Source organism: Mobula birostris, chromosome 12, assembly GCF_030028105.1.
Source record: "Mobula birostris isolate sMobBir1 chromosome 12, sMobBir1.hap1, whole genome shotgun sequence".
Taxonomy (NCBI): domain Eukaryota; kingdom Metazoa; phylum Chordata; class Chondrichthyes; order Myliobatiformes; family Myliobatidae; genus Mobula; species Mobula birostris.
This window is the reverse complement of record NC_092381.1, coordinates 47,151,329-47,167,449: the sequence shown is the minus strand read 5'-3', so window position 1 is coordinate 47,167,449 and position 16,121 is coordinate 47,151,329.

The following is a 16,121-nucleotide window of genomic DNA, read 5'->3' as shown; positions in this document are numbered from 1 at the left end:
AAATGATAATATACTTAGGAACTTACATTTTGCTACCAAAATAAATCTGAAATAACAAACGTGTATCAGTAATGATGACAATGTAATCAAAGGATTTGCATTTTAAAATGATAACTAGTGAACTTTAGATAAGAAATTTGCTACACTTACCTGATTTGAACCAGAATATTTAAGTGCAAATTTATACCCACAAATATATTTCTTTCAACATCCTTATGTACAAGTAATGCCAGAACACTGCAATGCAGTTGATTCTTATCAAAGCACTGAAATGGCCTTGCATCAAAGCCACTGCAAAAAGCAGCATTACTAATAAAACGAGATGGACTACCAACCATAATCCTAAACTTCGAACAGGGCACATTCTGCAATATACTCCTTTCCAGCTGCCACAAAACAAAGTAAGCAACAAAGAATGTGATTATTTCATAGAAACATAACTTTCAGACTCTTAATGATGTTAGAGTCACACACAATTGTGAATAAATCGCCCTGGGAACCTCAACACTGATGTCTCCAGATTTCCTTCTTTCAGTTGAAATTTAATTTGTTCATATTCAATTCTGAAGCAGCATTACAGGTAGCCGAAGTTCAGAATATACAATAATGCCCATTAATGGGGACGGTCTGTGGTGAGTGGTGTTCCACCAGAATCAGTGCTTAGCCTCTTTTATTTGTTATACTAACAAATAGGATGAAAGTAGAAGTGATCTGATTAGTAAGGCTGCTGATGAAAAGAAAATTGATCGTTTTGGATATTGAAGAAGGTTTTCAAAGGACAGAATAAGGTATATATAAACCAGGTGGAAATGTGGGCAGAGAAATGGAGGTAGAATTTCACCCAGACAAGTATGAGGATATATTCTGAGAAGTCAAATACAAGAGGAAGGCTTACCGTGAAATGGAAAGACCCTTAGGACCAGTGATGTAGAGAGGAATTCTGGGGTGGAAGTCCAGCTCCCTGAAAGTGGCAATACAAGTTGATAAGGTGGGAAGGAAAGGATACAGCATGCCTGCCTTAATCAGTCAGGGTATTGAGTATAAAAGATGGGAAGTCATATTCCAGCTGTATAACGTTCTCTTCACTGTGTTACATGAAAGATTTTGAAGCTTTGGAGATGGTGATGATAAGATTTACAAGGATATCGCCTGGAATAGACTGTATTATCTATAACGGAGAGGTTGGACAAATTTGGGTTGTTTACACTGGAAGCTCTGGGGGTTGAGCTGACAAAGAGACAAAATTGATTGATAGGATTGACACCCTTTTTTCCAGGTGGAACTGTCAAATACTAGTGGGCATAAGTTTAACGTGAAATGGGGAATGTTCAAAAAAAGATTTGCAAGTCAACTTTTTTTTCTCCTTATAGATTGGGAGGTGCCCTGGAATGGGCTGTTAGGGAAGATGATGTAAGCAAAAACAGCAGCACCATTTAGGAGGCATTCAGACAGACACTTGAACAGAAAGAATATAGAGAGCAACATACACAAAATGCTAGAGGAACTCAGCAGGCCAGGCAGCATCCATGGAAAAAAGTAGTCGACATTTCAGAAAGTAGTCGATGTTTTGGAAGTAATGAAAAAATAGACAGAAAATAGAGATAGGAATCTCTGCAAGCAGATGAGATAGGTAGATTGGCATCACAGCTGGGCCTGATATGTCATTTGTGGCTTCCTCTACTGTCACAATGAGACCACATTCAGGTTGGAGGAGCAACACCTCATATTCTGAATGAATAGCCTCCAACTCGATGGCATAAACATCGATTTCTCTAATTTTCTGTCATTTTCCACCCTTCCCCTTCTCTTTTTTTTATTCCACATTCTGGCGCTCCTCTTACCCCTTCGCTTCTCCTCACTTGCCCATCATCTCCCTTTGTTGCTCTTCCTCCTTCTTTTTCTCCCATGGTACACGCTACTATCAGATTCTTCCTTCAGCCCTTTTCCACCTTTCACATCCCAGCTTCTCACTTCATCCCCCCTCCTTCCTCCCACCTTCCCTCTCACCTGGCTTCACATATCACCTGCCAACATGTACTCATCCCTCCCTCCACTCACCTTCATATTCCGACTTCTACCCACTTCCTTTCCAGTCTTGAAGGATCTTGACCAAAACATCAACTGTTTATTCTTCTCCATATATGTTGCCTGACATGCTGAGTTCCACCAATATTTTGTGGTGTATTTCTCTATTTGTACTGTTCTATGTTCCATCCCTGGACACTGCTTCGAATCGTTATTTTCAGGTGACCTATAACACTGGAATCAAGTACAATACTAGATTCAACTTGAATTTATCAATCCAAGTTTGCCCACAAGTACAATCTGCTCAGTTTTGACCGTTATCTGATTCAAAGAAGTTTCTGAAACTATGACAGATGTTTACTTCTACCTAGCAGTACAGCATTTTGAATTTTGTTCTGTAAAATTCTTCTGTATTGACAGGAAAGTTAGAGAAGCAAATGAGAGGAACTAATGGAAAAGAAAAGGAGCTTGTGCTGATAAAATCAGGTATGTACCAAAAAGACAAAATAATCTTTCTTTTTAAGGCATTTATCTTGGGTTGCATCAGTGAAATTCTAAGGGAGGAATACATTATTGGTGATGTTGCTATTTAGATAAGAGAGAGAAACAAAATTTCAGGTCAATGGGCTATTGTCATGAAAAAGACTCAAGACCAAGGTTATTAGCTTGAGATAACAAAGATATTTATACTTTATACTTTATTGTCGCCAAACAATTAGTACTAGAACATATGTTCATCACAGTGATATTTGAATCTGCGCTTCACACTCCCTGGATTACAAATATTAAATATTAAAAATAGTTAAAATTGGTAAATATTAAAAATTTAAATTATATATCATAAATAGAAAATAGAAAAATGGAAGTAAGGTAGTGCAAAAAAACCGAGAGGCAGGTCCGGATATTTGGAGGGTATGGCCCAGATCTGGGTCAGGATCCGTTCAGCAGTCTTATCACAGTTGGAAAGAAGCTGTTCCCAAATCTGGCCATTTGAGTCTTCAAGCTCCTGAACCTTCTCCCAGAGGGAAGAGGGACAAAAAGTCTTTTGGCTGGGTGGGTCGTGTCCTTAATTATCCTGGCAGCACTTCTCCGACTGCGTGCAGTGTAAAGTGAGTCCACAGATGGAAGATTGGTTTCTGTGATGTGCTGCGCCATGTTCACGATCTTCTGCAGCTTCTTTCAGTCTTGGACAGGACAAATTTCATACCAGGTTGTGATGCACCCTAGAAGAACGCTTTCTACGGTGCATCTATAAAAATTGGTGAGGGTTTTGAAGATTGGTTTCTGTGATGTGCTGCGCCATGTTCACGATCTTCTGCAGCTTCTTTCAGTCTTGGACAGGACAACTTCCATACCAGTTTGTGATGCACCCTAGGAGAACGCTTTCTACGGTGCATCTATAAAAATTGGTGAGGGTTTTAGGGAATAGGCCAAATTTCTTTAGTTTTCTCAGGAAGTAAAGGCGCTGGTGGGCCTTCTTGGCACTCTGCTTGGTTGGACCAAGTCAGGTCATTTGTGATATTAACCCCGAGGAACTTAAAGTTTTTGACCTGTTCCACTTGCGCACCACCGATGTAAATTGTGTCATGCGGTCCACTATTGGTTCACTGGGAGTTCCCAGCTCCCTCGTGGTTCCGCCTCCTTCTTCTACTACCCATTGTTTTCAAGGGCTATGATGTCAATGCTTCCCCTCCCCCACCCCGTTGTCTTTCAAATTACTGGTCTTTCAACTGAAGCTACAAGCATTCTTCATATCCTTCCCCATCTTTCATTCTTCAGTCCTGACGAAGGGTTCAGGCCTGAAACGTCAACTCATCGTTTCTAACTGATGCTGCCTGACCTGCTGAGTTCATCCAGCGTACTTAACATTTTGGTAGACTTCAAGCGTACAATGCTTTAAGTAAAAAATAGTTTAAGAAATAGACCAGCAATAAGCCATTCAATCCTTCAAGTTTGTCCCATTTCCATTTCCCCAAATTCCACTTGTATCCAAAATCGATCATACAGAATTTTGAGCACAATCAATGACAGAGCCTCCGCAATCATCCAGGATGTAAATTTCCAAAAATTCACTGCCTTTCAGTCAAAAATAACTTGTCCTTTGAGAGTCATAGAAACCATAGAAAAACTACAGCACAGAAACAGGCCTTTTGGCCCTTGTTGGCTGTGCCAAACCATTTTCTGCCTAGTCCCACTGACCTGCACACAGACTATATCCCTCCATACACCTCCCATCCATGTATCTGTCCAATTTATTCTCAAATGTTAAAAAAGAACCCGCGTTTACCACCTCATCTGGCAGCTCATTCCATACTCCCACCACTCTCTGTGTGAAGAAGTCCCCACTAATGCTCCCTTTAAACTTTTCCCCCTTCACCCTTAACCCATGTCCTCTGGTTTTTTTCTCCCCTTGCCTCAGTGGAAAAAGCCTGCTTGCATTCACTCTAGCTATACCCATCATAGTTTTATATACCTCTATCAAATCTCCCCTTATTCTCCTACGCTCCAGGGAATAAAGTCCTAACCTATTCAACCTTTCTCTGTAACTGAGTTTCTCAAGTCCCGGCAACATCCTTGTAAACCTTCTCTGCACTCTTTCAACCTTATTAATATCCTTCCTGTAATTTGGTGACCAAAACTGAACACAATACTCCAGATTCGGCCTCACCAATGCCTTATACAACCTCATCATAACATTCCAGCTCTTATACTCAATACTTTGATTAATAAAGGCCAATGTACCAAAAGCTCTCTTTACGACCCTATCTACCTGTGACGCCACTTTTAGGGAACTTTGTATCTGTATTCCCAGATTCTTCTGTTCTACAGCACTCCTCAGTGCCTTACCATTTACCCTGTATGTTCTACCTTAGTTTGTCCTTCCAAAGTGCAATACCTCGTACTTGTCTGTATTAAACTCCCTCTGCCATTTTTCAGCCCATTTTTCCAGCTGGTCCAAGTCCCTCTGCAGGCTTTGAAAACCTTCCTCACTGTTCACTACACCTCCAATCTTTGTATCATCAGCAAATTTGCTAATCCAATTTACCACATTATCATCCAGATCATTGATATAGATGACAAATAACAATGGACCCAGCACTGATCCCTGTGGCACACCACTAGTCACAGGCCTCCACTCTGAGAAGCAATTCTCTACTACCACTCTTTGGCTTCTTCCATTGAGCCAATGTCTAATCCAATCTACCACCTCTCCATGTATACGTAGCGACTGAATTTTCCTCACTAACCTCCCATGCGGGACCTTGTCAAAGGCCTTACTGAAGTCCATGCCTTCCCTTCATCCACTTTCCTGGTAACCTCCTCGAAAAACTCCAATAGATTGGTCAAACATGACCTACCATGCACAAAGCCATGTTGACTCTCCCTAATAAGTCCCTGTCTATCCAAATGCTTGTAGATTCTGTCTCTTAGTACTTCCTCCAATAACTTACCCACTACTGACGTCAAACTGACCAGCCTATAATTTCCCGAATTACTTTTTGATTCTTTTTTAAACAACAGAACAACATGAGCCATTCTCCAGTCCTCCGGCATCTCACCCAAAGACACCGACATTTTAAATATATCTGCCAGGGCCCCTGCAATTTCAACACAAGTCTCCTTCTAGGTCCGAGAGAATACCCTGTCAGGTCCTGGGGATTTATCCACTTTAATTTGCCTCAGGATAGCAAGCACCTCCTCCTTTTCAATCTGTACAGTTTCCATGATCTCACTACTTGTTTCCCTTAATTCCATAGACTTCATGCCAGTTTCCTTAGTAAATACAGACGTAAAAAACCCATTTAAGATCTCCCCCATTTCCTTTGGTTCCGCACATAGCCGACCACTCTGCTCTTCAAGAGGACCAATTTTATCCCTTACAATCCTTTTACTCTTAATATACCTGTAAAAGCTCTTTGGATTATCCTTCACGTTGACTGCCAAGGCAATACATAGCATATTAATATACGTATACTTATGACTCCAGTTATCAATGAAGGGAAGGCTTGGAATGATACCTGCATCATATACATGGGCAGTTTATAGAAATAGGAGAATTAGTAGCAATTAGAGGAATGCTCACTCAATCTCTTGGTTTCAATGACAAGGTATTAAGAAACGCTTGATCATCATAATGAAATAGAAAGTCAGCCTTGAAAATGATTTTGTAGACAGATAGTAAAAGGTCAGCTCTGATTATCCAGAGAAAGAGAGCTCGTTTCAGGGTGGTATTTGAAAAATCAATAAATAAAAAATGTTGGTTATCACTAAAAAAAATTGTCTTGAGGTTGCTATTTTGTCCTACAAACCCAAATGATTCAAAAACAAAAAGTTACTTTTAAGAAATAAAACATTTGTACCTAGTGCAAAGTTCCATAATACCAGAAGTTGACTAAAGATCGGGTTTCAGGGCAGAGTTAGTATAACAAGACACTCAGTCACAACTGCAGGATTTCAAGGAAGTTCATCACCGCTTCAACTGCAAATGTGGAAACATTAATTTCTGAAATCTCCTCAGCTCACAATATATCATATGATAGCCAATCAGACAAATACACTATGCTTATACATTGTAATTGCTAATTACATGAATTTGGCTTTTCTGAATTGATACAAGTGGTTAACTCGCTTTCTGTTTGGAAGCAGATGCTGTTACCTATTTAGATATTGGAGCCATTTACAGTTTTAAATGAGAGTAAATGGAATTAAAGAGGCATAAGAGAGAAGCAGGCCAAAGTTTATTGGAAGGTGACATGAACAGGGATGATAACAGAACAACAATGGCTGGTGTTTCTGGGGGGCAAATGGAAGGTGCAGGGTAAATACATCCCAACGATGAAGAAATATTCTAAAGGGAGGATGAGGCAGCCGTGGCTGACAAGTCAAAGACAGCATTAAAGCAAAAGGGAGAGAAGATAATATAGCAAAATTGAGTGGGAAGTTAGAGGATTGGGAAGCTTTTAAAAAAAAATCAACAGAAGGCAACTAAAAAATCCATAAGGAGAGGAAAGATGAAATGTTAAGGTAAGCTAACCAATAATATCAAAGGAGATAGCAAAAGTTTTTTACAGATATGTGTAGAGTAAATGAGAGGTGAGAATGGATATCGGACCACTGGAAATTGATGTGGAGGCACAAAAATGATCTTTCATGAATCACCAAACTTTAGAATGGTTACAGAAGACAGAAAATTGCAAATGTTGATCCAACCTTTAAGAAGGGAGGAAGGCAGAAGAAGGGAAATTTTAGGCCAGTTAGCCTGACCAGTGTTGGGGATGCTGGAATCTATTATTAAAGTTGCAGTTTTGGAATACCTGGAGGTACATGATAAAGTAGACAAAAGTCAGCATGGTTTCTGTTCTATTTTGTATTTTCAAAGCATTGAACTAAGTCAAAGGAAAACACGGGAGTCCAAGAATGCAGGTTTTACTTCATCTTTATGTGAGATGCACACATATCATGTGGTAGTGTAATGACACTTGCAATTAACATGCTTTAACACATAACCCATAATTATTTAATTGAACAAGAATGCTTAAATACATATACACACATGATTACTCAATTATTACTGAAATATTAAATACACAACACTTTTGCCAGCTTAGCTATAAACCAACTCAATAGAGAATGCATCCCAACTATAGACACTGTATATTATAATGTAAATACTATATTCAGACAGCCACAGCATAGTAAATTTTAAATTGTCCCATTCAGGCCAAAGATTTAATCACTGTGGAGGTTTTCTTACTCATGTGGGTAATGTCTTTCCTGACAAGGGAGGTCTGTCTGCTTGGCAGGTGAGAATTGTGGCTGTAAAACAAATATAGATTCTGGGAGTTCCTCTGTGATTGTAGGAGTTGTCTCTGAGACTGCAGAAAGTGGTTCTGACAGCTCTGGACACTTCCCACTTATTTTTCCTCTCTGAATCTACTTTAATCCCTTTCTTTTTCGTTCTCACATTCCTTCACTCTTTCACATTCATATTCTGTCTCTCCAACTCTTCCCTCTCATTTCTTCTTCTAGTTGGTGCATCTTGATTTTGGGAAGGTCCATTTAGTTCATTGGAGTATTCTATTATAATCCTTCTATTGCTCCCTTTATGATCCAATCTCTCCTTTTGGTTTCCTCATCCACATCATTTGCTGAATCCCTTGTTTTCGTATCTCCAGTGACTCAGGAGGCAGTTGAGGCATCATTCAGTACACTTCTTAATTGATTTTCAATTGGCTTCATTGCAGAGGATGTGGCATGTAAATTGTGGATGGACGCCAATCAAGATGTAGTCTCAGCCCATCATGCCCCACAATGCTAGTCCTCCCGTTTTTACCACATACAAGTTCAATGTGGCTTGTTGGTTGTTGTATTTTACTGTTACAGATGTCTTTCCCACAGGAGTTCTCTTTTCTTCAGTGCAAGTTCTTAGTTGAGTATCTGCAGGCTTCAGTTTCGTATGTTTGAAATGCTGTATGGACTCAGTTTGTGGAATGACTGAAACACCAGCCACTGTCCAATTCCATTTTAATGAATTTTCCATTCACTTCTAATGCAAGCCATTTTGCTTGTCTCATTGTACATCTCTAGATTACATATTTCTGTGTCACTCTCATCATTATCAGATTTTTCATCAACTGCATACAGATTAGTTTTATTTTCAAAACTGACTTCATATTTTTCTCTTCTGAGCAGTCCATTTATTTTTGTCTGCACAGCATGCTGTTTGTATGTGTACTTACTTTGTTGCATCTTCTGCATTTAAACCTGCAATTGTTAAGTGAATGGGAACCCCTGCCACAATGGTAACACAATTTGTTCAGCTGGGCTGGTTTCTGTTTAGAAGCTGCAATTTTATTCACGCTCACTTTCATTCCTGATTGCTGCTCAATTGCATCTTTTTCTGCTATTTCCATTGATACTGTGATTTCGACTCCATTTTAAAATGCAAGTTATGCTTTTGTTAGCAGTTTTTGAATGCTTTCTTTTAAGATTTCACAAACTAAATCATCTTAGTGTAACAAGCCCATTACTGAACTAACAATGCTCAGACACTCTCTTCAATTCAGTCACGTACACTGAAATAGACACCTTTTCTTTTTGATTCCACTTATGAAACCTAAAGTGTTCTGCAATCAACAATGGCTTTGGTTCTAAATGTTCCTGCATCACTTTAACAAAGTCAGGAAAACTTGTTTCTGCAGGTTTGGTAGGAACAGTCAAACTTTGGAGCAAACTGTATGCCTTTAAATCCAATGCTCTTAGCAAAATTGGCACTGGCTTCTCATTAGCCATTTCATTTGCTTCAGAAATACTGTTCCAATAGCTCAGTGCACATGAGCCAATTACCCATTGTATAACCAAACTTGTCAATCTTTCCGACATACCCAGCCATTTCTGCCTTTTTTTAAATGATTATTCTCACCCAGTACCCACTTTGAACACTGAATGCTTCCATTTACAGCATTTTTATTTTTTTTAAAGTTGATCTTGTCTTCCCTTGTGAAGAATATGTGCTGCACTGCTTTTTAAAAAAAAAACCCAACTGTCTTGCTGCACATGTTGGACTTCTGATCACTATTAAACCCTTCTTGGCAGCTTCCTAAACTTAACATATTTCAGATGTTAATATTAAATACAAAACATATGTTTCAGAGAATTATCTGAATACATGAATGTTTTAGTAATGTCTCAAACTATTTTCATTCATCCTTCTCCCAACTCCTTAGAAACTGCCGCCCATGGTCAAAGTTAAATTTTCTGCACTGGAGCCATTATGCCCCTATCAATACTATGATCCCCTCAAAACTAATCAATAAGCTTCAAGACCTTCGCCTCAAAATCTCCTTGTGCAATTAGATCCTTGAATTCCTGACTTGCTGATCTCGGTCAGTTTGGATTGGCAACAACATCTCCTCCACAATCTCCATCAGCACAGGTGCAGCACAAGGCTATGTGCTTAGCCCCCCTGCTCTACTCATCTTACACTTACAGTGGCATGCAAAAGTTTGGGCACCCCTGGTCAAAATTTCTGTTGCTGTGAATAGCTAAGCGAGTAAAAGACGAACTGATTTCCAAAAGGCATAAGGTTAAAGATGATACATTTCTTTAATATTTTAAGCAAGAAAACTTTTATTTCCATCTTTTACAGTTTCAAAATAACAAAAAAGAAAAAGGACCCGAGGCAAAAGTTTGGGCACCCTGCATGGTCAGTACTTAGTAACACCCCCTTTGGCAAGTATCACACCTTGTAAATGCATTTTGTAGCCAGCTAAGAGTCTTTCAATTCTTGTTCGGGGGATTTCTGCCCATTCTTCCTTGCAAAAGGCTTCTAGTTCTGTGAGATTCTTGGGCCGTCTTGCATGTACTGCTCTTTTGAGGTTGATCCACAGATTTTTGATGATGTTTAGGTCGGGGGACTGTGAGGGCCATGGCAAAACCTTCAGCTTGCACCTCTTGAGGTAGTCCATTGTGGATTTTGAGGTATGTTTAGATTCATTATCCTGTTGTAGAAGCTATCCTCTTTTCATCTTCGGCTTTTTTACAGACAGTGTGATGTTTGCTTCCAGAATTTGCTGGTTTTTAATTGAATTCCTTCTTCCCTCTACCAGTAAATGTTCCCTGTGCCACTGGCTGCAACACAAGCCCAAAGCATGATCGATCCACCCCCGTGCTTAACAGTTGGAGAGGGGTTCTTTTCATGAAATTCTGCACCCTTTTTCCTCCAAATATACCTTTGCTCATTGTAGCCAAAAAGTTCTATTTTAACTTCATCAGTCCACAGGACTTGTTCCCAAAATGCAACAGGCTTGTTTAGATGTTCCTTTGAACCTTTTGAATGGAACTTTTTGGCCGCAGGGGTTATAGAGGTGGCAAGGCTCTTTTCACATTCTATAGATTTTAGAAGAGTGCCCACAGATTGGCAGGTAGCAAATGTGACCCTGCTATTTCAGAAAGGTCAAAGAAAATGTGGAAATGTTGATCTGCTAGCTGATATTGGGAGTGATGAAGAGATTGCAATCTTAAAGGATTCTGTACAAGTTTCTTGGGAAGTAATGTGAAGGCACAGAGTCAATATGGACTGATATACTGAATTTCTTAGGAATATATCTCGTGGGAACCATGGGTTATGGTGTACTTGATTCTCCAAATTTTTTGAAGTGGTCCCTCATGTGACGTTATGAATAAGGCTCATGCAAGAGGAATTGGGGATAATTTACTGGGGTAGACTGAGAATTAGTTAATATAGACAAAACTAAGAGAACCAATAAACAAGACCTTTTTGGCTTGGTGGGCTATGATTTATGGGACACTAAAGGGCATCAACTTGTTAAGGGATCATATATTATTATTTCCAAACTTACTTAAGAGGGAAAGTATTAAATAGTTTAAATTGCAAGAGTACTTGAGTACAAGAATAAAAATGCCTTGCTACATTATGGATAAGAAGAGCTTAGAGAGATGTGGCCAAGTGCAGGTGAATAGGGTTGGTATAGATAGGCATCTTAGTTGACATGGGCAAGTTGGGTCAAAATACCCATTTCTGTGCTACAAAGCCTAATTATCTGTTCTTCTGGCATCTCATGTAATCTCTTTTTAAGATATTGTTTCCCTCAAAATCAAGAGCATAGAGTTGCTTTTGGTACCTAATTCAAAATATTTTCTTTAGGAATGCATTCTCCTGAAATAATTTTCCCTGTACAACATCTCAATTGCTGGAGATGTGTAGAAAGTGTTCTCATTACAACTCATTTGGATCTCTTTTGTGCATTAAGTATGTATCCTCAAGAACAAGGAATTAAGAGCAGGAGTAGGGCACTTGGCTCCTGAAGCCTGCCTCATCAATCAACATGATCATGGATGATCTATGCTGCTTCAGCTCCTCTTCAATCCAGTTGTCCATAATCCCTGTACCTTCCAAAATTTGAACTATTTCTGCCTTTTATCTACATCTCCAATTATCTAGTCTCCACCACCTTCTGGAGCAGCAAATTCCAAAGGCCCACTGCCAGAGGAAAAGATGTTTCCATACACCACTTTTAAATGAGCATGTTCCTGCCTCTCTCACTGATGAAGATCTCAACATCTCACCCGTCCCGTCATCCCATTTAGGATCCATGTTCAAAACTTTTGGTGGTTCTCAACATGACAATGTAGCTTGATAAGAAGTTGTAGTCTAAGAGGAAAGATGTTCACCAGTTTTTTTTTAAATTAACATTTCAAATCTTCACCTTGTACTCTATTCACCATCCATCTCAGTGTTCCAATCATCTGGTTTCTTGGCATCTGGAAATTTTGTAGCTTTTTTTTTGTGTTGGAGGCAAGGTAAAATGCAAATGATTAATATATACTCATGCTCCTGAGAATTTCCTTTATTTAATTACTAAGACTTTCTTAAATAGCTACCTCCCTGCAATAAACTAATTGCTCCCAAAAGCAATGGAATTTTTTTCTTAGTGTGCATCTGCCACTAATTAACTCAATCACCAGGAATCAGACTGCCTACTATGGTTCACTAAATGATCAGCCTCTATCTGAAACTTGTATTCTTTCGCGTTCTCAAGTATGCACATTCTGACAATTTCCTCAAGAGACTGATAACCCTCCTTATATAAAAAATCCTAGTAACAAGCATAAAATAATCTAAATGTATGCATGCATTGTGCTTTGTCATTAATTATGATACCCACTTCTAAACACTGTTGCATTGAACAGTACAGAACAAGAAAATGCTCTTCTGCCCACATTGATCACAATGTTAATTCTATTCTAAACTAATCCCATGTGCTTGCACGAGGTCCATATCCCTATATTAGTTCATGTGCCTGCCTAAGTGTCTTAAGTTTTGCTACTGTACATTCAAGTTGCATTTTAAGTCCTAAGAGGGAAATTTCCAGTATTGTGATAACTATAGAAGTTTGATCTAGCTACATCAATCACTCTAAATTTTCTTCATGGTCTTCATATCACCAAAAAAGCATTCAAATCTAAACGCATTCATAAAATGACAAGACACACTAGCCTACTATATGAATGAAGGAGCTCAGTTTAGCAACAAACCCCAGAAGCAGCTCTAATTAACACCAAAGGAAAATCCATCCTCATTCCTGGCAAAATTAGGTAATGAACACAGGCAAAGAATCAAAAATATAAAGTTTCCTATTTTACCAATCAGCATTTAAAAAAACTATCTAAATGGTGTGAGACTTCAAAGATCTGTGATACAGAGGGACTTTGGTGTCTACTATTTGATTCACAAAAGGTAGCATATTGTCTAACTAGTAATTAGGACATCAAATAGAACATTGTCATTTATTGCTACTGGAAATGAATTCAAAAGTGGGGATGTTATGATTTAGCTACTTGAGAACTGGTGTGACTACTTCAGGAGTGTTAAGAAATGGCATTATTATGTTGGAAGCTATTGGGAGAATGTTTACTAAAATAGTACAGGTATCTAGAATGGGTAAGTTAACTTATGAGGAAAAGTGGACAGACTGGCATGTTAAAGAGGGAGAGGGACAAGATTGAAACATACAAGATACCAAGAGATCTTGTTAAGGTGGATATGGAGAGAATGCTTAGTCTTCTGGGAGAACCTGGAACTAATAACTACTGGTTGTATACAGTATATGTAATAGTCCAGGCACATACATTTAGCTAGGGTGCCCAAGACTTGCACAGTGCTCTAGTAACGTTATGCATGCACTGTACTGCTCCTGCAAACAAAAATTATGACATATGTGAGTGATGATAAACCCAATTCTGATATGGGTCTTTACTGTGGACTGAGTGGGAAGGGGGCAGGGAGAGGAATTGTGGTTGGAAGAAGGGAAGGGAGAGGGGAGGAAGTGGAATGCACCAGAGAAATATTCTGTAATGATCAATAAAGCAATTATTTGGGATCAAATGACCTTGCCTGGTGTCTCGGGTCTGGGTGTATCTGAACCCATGCCATTCCCCACCTGGCACTCCTTCTCTACCACCTGTCCCACACCCCTCCCACATTTCTTCATCCTCACCATTCCCAATATCCTTTGTTCCTGCTAGATTTACAAACTCACTCTCTGCTCCATGTTAACAAATACAGTGATAGGCAAAAATTTTTGGTGCCCTAGCTATAAACACAATATTCTATAAAATGTTGCTCCTTTAAGATAGGAGGTATTTTAATTTTCCATCTCAAAATATAAAGTCTATGGTCAACACTTTGAGGAAGAATTCCTCAAAATGTGAGCATAATCTTTGTATTTTTTTAAAGGTAGAGGTAGATACATAAGTGATGGGAAAATGTATTAAAGTGTACTGCTGGTAATAGGAATGTGGAGTAATGGCTAAATTAGATATCAGTGATTTAATTAAAATTTTAAAAAGTAGTCTTGGTGGATCGATTGGCCTACAACTGCTCCAATTCTGAATGTGTCTGATTTTCATTTAAAATACAGTTCCCTCAACAGAGAAAAACATTCCATAATGCTTCAGAATAGCAGCACATTAAAATATTGCATGGAGCCACATTCAGATAACCAAACATTTCGTCAAAGCATTCTATCTAAAGAAAAACTTGTGCTAGAAATCCAAAATAAAAAGACAAAATGCTGTAAATACAGAGCAAGTGAGGCAGGAAATTTTGGACAGAGATAAACAAGAACATTTCATGTTGATGACCTTTCAATGACTAGCTGAGAAATGTTAGACATGATACAAGTTTAGAATTACAAGGGTGAGATAGGAGCAGAGAGAACAAGATGACAGTCCAGGAGAGATTGAATGACAAATGGTGATGAAGATGAAGGAAATTGGTAATGCCATTGAAATTATATCTAGAGCAAGTGCAGAAGGTACAGTATATCCTTTATCTTAGTACCAAACTCTCTGAGCTCACTCTGTAGGACCTCGTCACCCTTCCTGCCTATGTAATTGATACCACCCTAGACCACAACCTCTGCCTACTTACCTTGTCCTTTAAGGATACTATGGACTCGATTAGAGAAGTCCTTGACCCCTCATTCTGGAATGGTATGTTGCTTACCATAATCATTAAATTCCCTATCACTACTGCTCACCTCTTCCCCTCTTCCCTTCTAAGCCATACAACCAGACAGCTGTAGCTTTCCTCTGCTAGGTCATCACCCTGAAAAGTATCAAAAATAAGTATACTTGTTATTGAGGAATAACCTGCACTGACTGCTGTTGCTTTTCCCTCTGACCCAGTTCACCGACCTGTAAATTCGGAGAAGCTGCCTCCTTGTAACTCTTGTCACTCGAACACTCTGTCTCCTGAATGACTTGTAGGTCATCCAGCTTCAGCTCCCAATTCTCGAACATGATCCAGAAAGAGCTGCAGTTGGGTGCACTTCTCAAAGATGTAGTGAACAGAGATACTGGAGGTCTCCCTGACTTCCCACATCATGCAGGGGTACACCACCGCCCTGATTCCATTCCCATTCTTCTACTTGTGCAATAAGAAAGAAAGAAAAGAGAACAGAAACATCACCTTGACCTCCACTCCTCAAAGCCTGAGCTAAAGCCTCTAACTCTTCCCACTCTAATCCTGCCCACTCACTGTAGCTTCTCTGTTCTTGTAGTTTAATACCAGTTGGCAGAGCAATGCATGGTACACCACCGCCACCTACTGAGTTGGACTGTGTAGCAGGGATAGGAAGTATATACGATATCCACTAAATTCCTGCCCCCAAAAAACTCAATAACAAAAGTCCTAAAGTTTTCAAGAAGGTCAAATACACAATTCTATACATTACAATGGCAGTGATATCCGAACAAACTTCTAATGTTAAACTGTGACTGTCCCAAAGATCACAATTTAGCGATTAGGTGTTCCATTTGCACCTCACTGGAACTAATTCAAACAATATGCTGCACTCTTTCTTGACGCGCACACGCTACAAATGCTTGTATCCTGCATATTAATTCTGAACAAGGAATTATTCAACCTGGCATGTCCAATACGTAAATTATCAAGTACAACCTTCCCTCCTTCTATACCCATCTCCCAGTTGAGTTCCCACCATCCTCTGAATTTTATACAAACGCCATCCTTCCTTTTTCTTATCCCAACTTTGTTGCCGCACTGATTG